This window comes from Oncorhynchus mykiss, chromosome 25 (genome assembly GCF_013265735.2).
Source record: "Oncorhynchus mykiss isolate Arlee chromosome 25, USDA_OmykA_1.1, whole genome shotgun sequence".
NCBI classification, from domain to species: domain Eukaryota; kingdom Metazoa; phylum Chordata; class Actinopteri; order Salmoniformes; family Salmonidae; genus Oncorhynchus; species Oncorhynchus mykiss.
The window spans coordinates 13,013,888-13,024,627 of NC_048589.1; the positions used below are offsets into that span (position 1 = coordinate 13,013,888).

Consider the following 10,740-nt stretch of genomic DNA (forward strand, 5'->3'; position numbering starts at 1 on the left):
GCATTGTCCGCCACCCCTTGGCATATCAGACTCCTCTGTTCTATCCTGCCGATACAGCGTATAACCAGCCAGCTAGCTGTATGTTGATAATGTCGTCATTCAGCCACGTTTTGTCACATAAACTGAAATTATGCGAACAATTCGAATTTTTACAACCAGGAAATGGCGGAGCCATTTCTGCATATTGCACCTTTAATTAGCTAGCTAACTTAACTTGTTCATTGTTGCTCACGTGAGGAGTTGGGCTACCATGGACAGCCACATGTTATTTAGCAACATTGAGTGCACTAAATCGTTTAATGGCATCTTTATGTTTGTTTTCACTGTATTAGACCTAGTTGATTTAATAAAGCTTACATTTTTAAGTTGAAATGGTGCTGGAATAGCAGAGGCAGTGCTCCAGTTTACTTTTTTGCTGACTTTCGGCCTCAGGCCGAGACAATAACAAGACTCAATGGCATAATAAATTCAACCACACCTTTGTTTCATCACAAAAGTTTAGAGCAACCGCTGTCCGGTGAAGTCCACAAAGCATATTGCATGTAACAAACAGTTAAATGACCTAGAGCATGGTCAAGCAAGTTAATGTTTTCGACATTTTCGGGCTACTAAACAACTATTGATTTAGAACCATGGAGTTACTGCAAGTCGCAAAGAAAACAGGAGCTGGCACCACTATTACAGCACCACGAGTGGGTGTATAACGCGAACATCTAGCAACCCAGAAGTTGCAAGTTCGAATCTCATCACGAACAACTTTAGCTAATTATCAGCTTTTCAACTACTTGCTACTTTGCAACTACTTAGTATTTTAGCTAACCTTAACCATTTAACCTAAATCCTAAACTTAACCCTGACCCATAGCTAACGTTAGCGGGCCACCTAGCTAGAATTTGTAACATATCATACTAATTGTAATTTATCATACGAAATGGGCCATGAAAATCCACAAATTAATACATACCATACAAAACGTAACATATACTAAATGTAGTGTCTCGGATTTATGTACAGAATAATACGAAATGATGGGCTGAAACACATACAAAGACCGAGGGGCGCTGTTTCGCTCGCTCGAATGCTTTCTCCGGTGAGATACATTCAGCCGCTTGCGAATTGATTATACATCATGAAACACAGAGAGACGAAAGATACATTATTTTATTGGTCAATTTTGGGGGGAAACCTGGCTTCACTTGGCATCCATGAATACAAGCCACTGTTCACAAGTCATCTCTCACATGCCACGTTCTATTCAATTTAGGACATGATACTGGTGCGTGGTTGTGTGCATGTAGCTAGCTTCCCCATGCATGGTTGAATGTGTTCATTGACTGGCTCTGGCAGACTGACAACAACTCAGGGTCGTCCAAGTCCCACCTTCTCCTTGCCCCCTCTCCCTCACTCTATTCTTTCATTTCAAAACAATGATGCAAATCCGCTTCCTCGGAATCAGATGCTGTGCTAAAACTGTTCCACTCTCAAGTGCTTGAGTTGCTATTGCACCCAAATCCGCCTTTCCCCGTCATGTGAGACCATAAACAAGGAAAGATAAGGGAAAGCAAATGACCTTAGTATGATTAGATTAAAACAAAGAGGCAGCTGTTCAAAGACTGCTCAAGTAACAGGTCAGGGAGTGCGAGTGACACCACATTCCAGATTGAAAGATTACAATATTATTAGATGGCCAGAAGGGGTATACGAGATTCATGCATGGCACTGAAACGAAATCCGTTATATTACATCAAAAATAATCAATCAATGCAATTAATCCAAAAAAATAAGATTAGGACATTCAATCATTGATCATTTAAAAATAATAATTTCAGACATTCATCTACATATGTTAAGATTTATTGTCAACTGTTATTGGTGTTTGTAGCCTAACACGTGGGGAGCAGAGTGACATCTAGCCGTGAAACAAAAATTGTCAATGTGCAATTTATTTCCCGTTTTTTGTGAGTAAAAATCTATATTGCATGATTGCAAGTCACTAATTAGTTGAAAAACGTTAATAAAATATCCTTCTAGCGCGGCCAAGGGCGGGAATAGGAGCTACTAGATGTGATCCTTTGTCCCTCTCTGCCCCCCCTTTCCGCAAAATGACAGTGCCCTCATCGTTATGGAAGCTCGAGTCATGTTGACCAGGCAGCGACCACCCAGCCTCTGCGATTTGACCGTTCGAAAACATGCCCCCCACAACAAAGCGCACTGTCACCGCTCTGCACAATGGGACGAGCACTTCAAGGTACAGCCAAATGAAGGATATTCGTTCGCTATGCTGATTAACAAAGTAAAAAAATCAAAAAAATACACGCGTCTCTATGCATTTACGTATGCATATGATTGGATGTCAACAAAGAACTTGTGGGAAATGTAATGCAATGCGCGGCAACATCAGTATAAAACAATCACTGCAAATTGAACAATGCAACCGGGAAAAGGAATGCACTTTAAACCAAAGCCGTAATGTAATTAGTTATAGGTAATAAGCAGTAATAAGCTCACCGTAACTTTCCCGTTTTCTTGCACGTCAGCGCTCCGTTGGTCTCTTACAAATTAGAATGGTTCCACATGGTGACTTCAGCAGCACCCCCTCCAAACTGCTGAAACCGCGTGTTTTTCAATAGTCATCAATATTTTGTTTTATAACGTGTAAACGTGTGGTTACACTATTACAATTGCTATTCAGTGAATGTTACGGGTTTTGTCCCTTTGAAAAACAGCGTGCAGCCTCCTCTGCTGTTTGTATCGCTTATGAAACGCCTTCTCCCAGGAGCTACATTGTTGACATTCGAGCGCTGACGTCACCCTGTCCCTCATTCACAACAATGCGCTGTGCAGAAATTACGCTACAGCCCCGGTCGCTTTGACATTTTACTCAAAATAGCGGGACGCACTTGGGGTTGGTGAATTGGCCTTACAATCATGTCACCGTAAATCCCCGTTTGGCTATAGAAGTGTTTAATTCAGCGCGGAGCGAGGCACAGGAGGATGGCTAGGAATGAAAACAGCATACAATGACGATAATTCTATGATGATCAACCATTAATAAAGAACAAAATAACATCCTATCGTCATACCAGCCCGAAGCCATAAAAAAGCTACAATAACAATTTACAAAATATATAATAATAATAATGTATCTCATTGATGACACATTTAAACACATTTATGACCATTGATGACACATCTAAACACATTTATGACCAACCCCCCCATTAACTGATTGTCATCACTCAGAGCAAACAATCCCCTTATTGCACATCACCAGTCTCTCCTTGAGTAGCAGAGATTCTTGTCAGACTCTATTCACATCACTGTTAGACCTCAGGACACAGAAAGCATGATCTCATCCTGCTACAGATCCATGACTGACTGGCTGAACAATAGCCAGCATCAGCCGTGTTCACAACCCCATTCCCCATTATGCTACTAAAACCCTACACAATCACCATCAAGTGATGATGACATAGGCTATATAATGGTAATGCTACTGATAGTATATTTTTCTAAAATAAATCATATTATGGCCTATGAGTTTCAAGTTTCAAAGCATATTTACGGAAGGCATATGACCCTCTATGTGTCTGTTTGAGCATGCAGCTAAAGGTGAGAATGCCACAGGCAGGAAACAGTGGGCTTTGACATGATACATGCTTGTTAGTCGCCTACACAGAAATCCTATTTCAAGATCATTGTTTCAGGCTGTAACACAGAATGTGTGTGAAATATCATGGCAAATCTCTCCACTGGACAAAAAAAAACCTACCTACATTTCATTTGAATGATCAATTCTAGACAATAATCATTAACAGCCATTTGTTACATAATTAGACAAATACAATTCAGAGGTTACAGCAGACACGAGACTGTCCACTCCTCTGCATTATGCAGAAACATACATTCAGTATGGAGGCCACTCTAATATAGGTTGAACAAGGCAGCAATAGTCAGGCAGAGAGAGTGTGTTTTCTAATATAGAGACAACGGATCCCCAAGGAGCTTTGCACGCTATAACGTTTTATCAGGTTGTCACAGACTTGCTGCTCCTGGAGCCCATTTATTTTCCCTGTGTGGCATGGGCTGGCTAGGACAAGAATTCGGCCCAGGCATTTTATCCACACCAGCCCACATCAATGTGCATGCTGCCAACTCATATGCTCAGTATGGTGGAAAGAGGAGTGTCTTTGTAGTGTATTTCTTTGCTTGAATGTGTGTGTGTGGCAGGGGGGGGGGGGGGGGGGGGCTTAAGGGTAGGCCTTGTCAAAGAGATTGGACTGGCTTTAGAAAGGACTGAAAGTTGGGGATGGACTCAAGAGTCACAGAGGGAGGAAGTTCCGGAGCCTAGGAGCAACCCTGGAGAAGGCCATGTCGCCGAAGCTCTGGAGCTTCGTCCTGGGGATGACAAGGTGGCCTGCTGTGGTGGAACAGAGTGCACGTGTAGGTTGGTAGGGGAGAAAAAGGTCTGAGAGGTAAAAGGGGGGCAAGATCGTGAAGGGCTTTGTAGGTCAGAAGGAGGGTCTTGTAATCAATGTGTTGGGAGACAGAGAGCCAGTGGAGTTCACAAAGGAAAGGGGTGATGTGCTGCCAGGACTTAGCGTGGGTGAGGAGTCGGGCTGCAGAGTTTTGAACCATTTGGATCTTATGGAGAGAGCTTGAGTTGTTTGCCTGAGAGTACTGAGTTGCAGTGGTCAATAAGACGGGAAGAGATGAGTGCATATATGAGGGTTTCAGCGACAGGATGGGAGAGGGAGGACATGACTTTGGCAATGTTGCAGAGGTGGAAGAATGAGGATTTGACAGTCTGTCTTATGTGGTGGTCAAAGGAGAGGGTGGAGTCCAGGATGACACCAGGGTTGTGTGTGTGGGGAGAGGAAGAGACAGGGGTGTCAATGGTGAGGTTGCCAGTTTTGTGGAGGTTGGATTTGGTGCCTATGAGGAGGAGTTCTGTTTCATCACTGAGACCTTGAGTAAGTTTTGTTGCATCCATGTTTTTATTGTAGAGAGGCAGGATTCAGTGTGGGTCAGAGGTGGGTTGAGGAGGGATTTGGTGCTGTTGTAGAACTGGGTGTCATCGGCATAGCAGTGGAAGTCAAGGTTGAAGTGACGGAGGATCTGACCAAGGGTGCTGATGTAGATGATGAAGAGTAAGGGACTTAGCACAGAGCCCTTGGGAACACCCTGTGTAACTGCAGCTGAATCTGAGGTGTGGACATTGAGGGAGATGTAGTGGGTCCGGTTTGTGAGGTATGATTGTAGCCAGGACAGTACAGATCCCTCAAGCCTGATGAGGAGGATCTGATCGCTCACTGTGTCAAACGCGGCACTCAGGTCGAGGAGAATCAGAATGTTTACGGCACCAGCATCAGCAGAGGTGAGGAGGTCATTGACAACTTTTGAGGGGGCGGAAAGCAGACTGGAGGGACCCTACAAACCCTACCTAGACACAGGCAGTCGTGCTGACCCATAACATTGGCAGGACAGTACAGCATTTCTCAACCTTTCCTGTACCAGTGACTGGCGAGACATGGTCCTCCTCTTGTTTAACCAATGCAAATTTGTAACACACTGGAGATACAACTCATCACTATAACTGGGCCTCTGTTCTATACATTTTGTTTAACTCCCTGTTGTGCTGTCTGTCTGTCTCAGCATCTTCTCTGCTGTCACTCTGTGCTTCTTTTCTTCTCTGTGTCTGTCGGCTACCTATTTTGCAACAAAGCCTCCTTCACTCATGCTGCCAAACATACCTTCGTAAAACTGACTATCCTACCGATCCTTAACTTCGGCAATATCATTTACAAAATAGCCTCCAACACACTACTCAGCAAACTGGATGTAGTCAATCACAGTGCCATCCGTTTTGTCACCAAAGCCCCATATACAGTACTACCCACCACTGCGACCTGTATGCTCTCGTTGACTGACCCTCACTACATATTCGTTGCCAAACCCACTGGCTCCAGGTCATCTAGAAGTCTTTGCTAGGTAAAGCCCCGCCTTATCTCAGCTCACTGGTCACCATAGCAACACCCAACCGTAAATAGCACACCCAACTACCTCATCCCCATATTGTTATTTATCCTCTTGCTCTTTTGCACCCCAGAATCTCTACTTGCACATCATAATCTGCACATCTATCACTCCGGTGTTATTGCTAAATTGTAATTATTTTGACTCTATGGCCTATTTATTGCCTACCCCCCTACTCTTCGACAGTACATTTTCACACACTACATAGATTTTTATTTTCTTTTGTGTTATTGACTGTACGTTTATTTATGTGTAACTTTGTGTTGTTCTTTTTGTCGCACTGCTTTTCTTTATCTTGGCCAGGTCTCAGTTGTAAATGAGAACTTGTTCTCAACTGGCCTACCTGGTTAAATAAAGGTGGAATAAAATAATAATAAACAAAACAAGTCTGTCTGTCTGCTTCATCCTTATACATTATAAAACCCAAGCAAACGGCTTAGGCTATATTTCAAATGATTGCCTGTCATATGTGCCTGAATCATCACCAACCCTCAGTGTTCATTACTATTACACGGCTACAGACTAACATTTTCCCCTGGTGTCACTGGTGCCACTAACTTTTACAGTTGGTGGCACCAGGCCAGGATTTTTTTTGGACCCAAATCACGAGTTATCATCTTATAAAGTAATTCACAGTTCTTTATTAAGAAGTGTAATAAATAGAATACTGATGTATTCAGGAAACAAGTTATTTCATATAACATGTCAAAGCAGGAATGCATGACTCAAGATATTTTGTGCAACCTAATCCAGAAATTGTCATGACTTTTGGGTTGACAATTAGACTATAGTTGCTATATTTTACTGTCAATTTCCAGATTTTTTTGTTCAACAGAGATTAATTCCATACATCTTTAAGTGCACTAACTAATATCATAGGCGTATTAATTTGGGGTTACACATTAACTAGATCGCTAACTCTAAATATACTACTCACTGCTAGTAGGCTTGTATTTATCCAACAGTAAAGGTAATGCCTTTAAAAAGCATTGCAGTTGTAGGCTACTACCCATGAGACCTATATATAGGCCTATGCCCTCACAGTGGCCTGTGAGGGCCATTTCGTGTGCGTGCTGCTCCATATCTCAATGCCTTATCAAATATCTTGGTTGTAAAATAGTTGCTATTGAGCTGAATATTAAGAAATCAGGTATTGTACCTACAGAAAGCTGAGGCACTCCTCTCTTCACTAGGGACAAGGGAACGAAGCTTGAAATGTTATATGATCAGAACACACTTATCTCTCGAGCGCATGGGGGAGAGGAGAGTGGCTCGCTCATTATAGCAGCAAGCCCCACAAAACAGGAACAGGGGCAGGGCACACACTTTCATGACAGAAATCATGAGAATAATGCTTTACTGTTTGACCAAATCATGGTTTTAGCCATCCAAAAATAGGATGTTTTGTGTGAGGTGACAATGTAGAATGTGCTGTTTCTGTATTCATAGGTTGCACCTCTGTCACGTCATGCCATGTCATTGTTATGAACATTCTCAAACCGCCCGCTATCGGTGGCGCCATAGTGGTGCCCTAAAGTGATGATAAGCCCAGTCATACTGGACAGAGGCTAACTAGCTACTGTTTAGTCTAAATTACACTATAGTGTCTGGAAATATGCCATTTGTAAAGTAGTCAAATATTTAGCAGGAAACAACTTTGCCAGCATTATCATGTTGTCAAATTTACTTTAGACAGATGGCAATGTTGTCATTAACTATCAAAGTTCGTAAAAAAAATATTGTAAGGAAACAGGCAGGGAGCAGGTCTCGAACCCTCGACCTTCTAGCCCGAGGTTCGGCGAGCTATCGACTCTGCCGCAAAAGCATGCTCGTGCGGCAGAGTCGATTTCCGCACTTACAGTGCCTTGCGAAAGTATTCGGCCCCCTTGAACTTTGCGACCTTTTGCCACATTTCAGGCTTCAAACATAAAGATATAAAACTGTATTTTTTTGTAAAGAATCAACAACAAGTGGGACACAATCATGAAGTGGAATGACATTTATTGGATATTTAAAACTTTTTTATCAAATCAAAAACTGAAAAATTGGGCGTGCAAAATTATTCAGCCCCCTTAAGTTAATACTTTGTAGCGCCACCTTTTGCTGTGATTACAGCTGTAAGTCGCTTGGGGTATGTCTCTATCAGTTTTGCACATCGAGAGACTGACATTTTTTCCCATTCCTCCTTGCAAAACAGCTCGAGCTCAGTGAGGTTGGATGGAGAGCATTTGTGAACAGCAGTTTTCAGTTCTTTCCACAGATTCTCGATTGGATTCAGGTCTGGACTTTGACTTGGCCATTCTAACACCTGGATATGTTTATTTTTGAACCATTCCATTGTAGATTTTGCTTTATGTTTTGGATCATTGTCTTGTTGGAAGACAAATCTCCGTCCCAGTCTCAGGTCTTTTACAGACTCCATCAGGTTTTCTTCCAGAATGGTCCTGTATTTGGCTCCATCCATCTTCCCATCAATTTTAACCATCTTCCCTGTCCCTGCTGAAGAAAAGCAGGCCCAAACCATGATGCTGCCACCACCATGTTTGACAGTGGGGATGGTGTGTTCAGCTGTGTTGCTTTTACGCCAAACATAACGTTTTGCATTGTTGCCAAAAAGTTCAATTTTGGTTTCATCTGACCAGAGCACCTTCTTCCACATGTTTGGTGTGTCTCCCAGGTGGCTTGTGGCAAACTTTAAACAACACTTTTTATGGATATCTTTAAGAAATGGCTTTCTTCTTGCCACTCTTCCATAAAGGCCAGATTTGTGCAATATACGACTGATTGTTGTCCTATGGACAGAGTCTCCCACCTCAGCTGTAGATCTCTGCAGTTCATCCAGAGTGATCATGGGCCTCTTGGCTGCATCTCTGATCAGTCTTCTCCTTGTATGAGCTGAAAGTTTAGAGGAACGGCCAGGTCTTGGTAGATTTGCAGTGGTCTGATACTCCTTCCATTTCAATATTATCGCTTGCACAGTGCTCCTTGGGATGTTTAAAGCTTGGGAAATCTTTTTGTATCCAAATCCGGCTTTAAACTTCTTCACAACAGTATCTCAGACCTGCCTGGTGTGTTCCTTGTTCTTCATGATGCTCTCTGCGCTTTTAACGGACCTCTGAGACTATCACAGTGCAGGTGCATTTATACGGAGACTTGATTACACACAGGTGGATTGTATTTATCATCATTAGTCATTTAGGTCAACATTGGATCATTCAGAGATCCTCACTGAACTTCTGGAGAGAGTTTGCTGCACTGAAAGTAAAGGGGCTGAATAATTTTGCACGCCCAATTTTTCAGTTTTTGATTTGTTAAAAAAGTTTGACATATCCAATAAATGTTGTTCCACTTCATGATTGTGTCCCACTTGTTGTTGATTCTTCACAAAAAAATACAGTTTTATATCTTTATGTTTGAAGCCTGAAATGTGGCAAAAGGTCGCAAAGTTCAAGGGGGCCGAATACTTTCGCAAGGCACTGTATAAACCCAGGGTCGTTACACTATGTTAACGTTAGCTATCTAAAATCTGGTGGCCTCCCATCAATCTTAGCTAGCTAGCTAGCAAATGTTATACTGCACCTAAAGTCAATCTGGGGACATCAAAATGTTTTTCTACTAATTATTTGCCTCCTTTTGAATGCCATTGTATTTCCAAGCCACTTCCAAGTATTTTTTATGAAATCTTCGTCATTGCTCATTGACGATGCATTGAGTAGAATGCTTTGTCGGGCATCAGTCCAAAACTAATGTTCAAAACAACATTGTGACGAAATATGCAACCCATGAACCCTTTCCGTTTTTACGATCCATGGTCTTTGCTGTCTAGCTGATGACAGAGTCGGACCAGGTCTCTTTGCTGATAGTTTTGAGATTTTTTGCACAATTTCTCTGTTATACTAATCTATCATGATTATGATGAACCTTTGGTTGATCAGAGCACAACGGCCGCCACCCTACCAAGTTGGGCCAGCCCACCAAAATTAAAAATACATCTTAACAGGCCCATGGGCTGCCGGCTATGTCACCTTGTCATTTATTTATTTTTATATTTAAAAAATATATATATTTTTGTGTATGTCAATTTAGACCAGCCCATCTGGAATTTGCCAGAATTGCCAGATGGGCAATCCACCCCTGATGTGTGGTATTCAGATTGGCCCACATTTTCAATGTCAAGTGGTATAAATAACCAAAGCTGATTCTCACTGCAGATCTATCTGTTCAACAGCTGGACATGGTGTACTAAGTGGTAATGCAATGAGCCAGTGATGGGAAGAATCACACATTTTACACTTGCTTCAAATGCCAAACTGACAAGTCCCCCAGGAGGCCATGGCCTACACTTGAACATGACCTGAAATTGGAACAAAATTCTGCTGTCAACTCTCTAATTTCCTCTACTTTCTTTTAAAGCAGAGATTAAAGATGACACAGCAGTGACAGATCAGCTTGTTATTTTTCTTGATGGAAACATGTAGGCTACATTCCTGCGTGGGCAGGTTGGTGGGTGGGTAACTGAGTTCAAACTCAGTCCAAATGTTTTGTTTAAGACTGAGGGTTGTATGGAAGCATTCATACACAAAACATGAAATCGAACAACCTCATCAAATTGCCAGGAATCACAGTCTTATTGCAGCCAAGATTATCATACTCCTTTTGACCTAATTAAGCTACTGAAATAGCCTACTTTGGTAACTATGGAAA

General features: G+C 42.2%; 1 protein-coding gene across 1 annotated transcript in view; it reads right to left on the reverse strand.

The window, feature by feature from the left end:
* LOC110505367 (transcription regulator protein BACH2-like) overlaps positions 1-2,811 on the reverse strand; it is a 50,385-nt gene extending 47,574 nt beyond the window's left edge. The window contains exon 1 of the mRNA XM_021584549.2: positions 2,509-2,811. The gene's annotated coding sequence lies outside the window, so the exon portion shown is untranslated. The remainder of the gene's footprint in view (positions 1-2,508) is intronic.
* Between the last annotated feature and the right edge of the window lie 7,929 nt (positions 2,812-10,740).